This window comes from Tupaia chinensis, unplaced genomic scaffold, assembly GCF_000334495.1.
Source record: "Tupaia chinensis unplaced genomic scaffold, TupChi_1.0 Scaffold000143_1, whole genome shotgun sequence".
NCBI lineage: Eukaryota > Metazoa > Chordata > Mammalia > Scandentia > Tupaiidae > Tupaia > Tupaia belangeri.
In genome coordinates, this window is record NW_006159613.1 from 619941 (window position 1) to 621556 (window position 1616).

Genomic DNA, 1616 nt, shown 5'->3' on the forward strand with positions numbered 1-1616 from the left:
CGCCGGTCCCCCATACAAAAAAAAAAAAAAAAAAAAAAAAAAAAACCTTTCCAAAAAAAAAAAAAGAACCATTGGTAGACTAACCACCTCGCTTGGCTCAGGGGTTCCCAACCCTGGCTGCAGCAGTTAATAGACACTCCTAGGGCACTTTGATCAGAGGCTGGTCCCTAACCCCAGGTTCTGCGTTTAACTGGTATGTACTGTGGCCCTGGCTCCAGGCATGTCAAATTTCCCGGGTGGTTCTGAGGTACAGACAGGTCTCCTGAGGACCACCCGGTGCAGGTCCTTATGGTGCTTTATGGGCATCTTTCGATTTAAATTCTCAAAACCCAACAAGGGGACTAGGATTATCTTCGCTTTTCAGAAGACAAAACTAGAACTGAGAGACATGAACTGCATTGTTCAAGGCAGCCTGTCTCATTTGAACCCAGCTTGTCTGTCTCCCGTGGGATAGGCAAAGGAAAACTCATCTCCAGGTCTGAGAGAGTGCTTTGCCAGTACCCTCGTGGAGAGCCAGCATACTCCCTTTTCAAACGCTGATGCAGTCACTCCTTACAACTCCTTCCACGCGCAGCCGTTCCACTCCTGTCAAACGACGTCAAGTGTAAACACGTGAGCACTGTCCTGGACATTTCTGCACTGACATTCCCTGACAGCCTGAATAGCATTAGAACTTAAGGAACTCCTCGTTTGTTCGAAGTTAAATGAGTGTCTCATTGCTTAACCTACCAACACTGCCCAACTTGTCCCCTAAAGCAGTGGCATGGTTGTTATTTGCGTTTTATTTGGTATCATTATTTGGTATGAGACAGTTTGAGATAGTTTGAGAATTCCTTAAAGAATTCTACACAGCTTCTTAGTGTTGAAAGCACCCATGGATATCGCAAAGCTGGTTTTAGAACTGCTGTTCCAGACAAACGCCAGCCTCCCTGGGTCTGCAGAGCTTCCTCCTGATACTGTGTTCAAATTAAGTTGTTTCACTGAACCGCCTGGAAGTGCCCTTCCCCACCCCGGTGGTCAGGATTCTCACCGCCTTCAGATCGGGCTGCAGGTGGCCGTTCCATCAGAACTGGTCCCTTCATTTACAATTGGAATCCCGAGTCTTTGAAGCCAGACTCACTTGCGCAGGTTCCTATGGCATTACCTGAGCACAGCATGACCTCATAAAGTGCTGGCCACGGATGCAGATAAACCGTTCCAATGGCCAGGAGTTCAACAGCAGCCGAAGAGGCAGGTTTTGTGAGACCAGAGAGACCGAGGGCAGAGGCGTGTGGAAGGGAATTCGCTGCCGCTTTCTTTAATGTGACAAGCGGACGTTACTGCTCAAGTCATTTCACAAATAGATATCTCTGGCATGCTCAAAACGTGCAGGGTAACACAGTGTTCGTGTTTAAAATGTTGTCCATGAGTATGTACCAAAAGAGAAAAAAAGTGAAACTGCAACGTCCAGCTCCAGGGCCTCGGTCCAGATCAAAGGAAATCTCAACACGCTGCTGCGTTGCCTTCCTTTTTCTTTGTTAGCATTTTCTGTGGCTCATTCTTCAGCACAAAGTTTACTTCGTGTATTTGGAGGGTATTTTAGCCCTGCGCTTTGTGGGGGGGGGGGGTAAATGGGA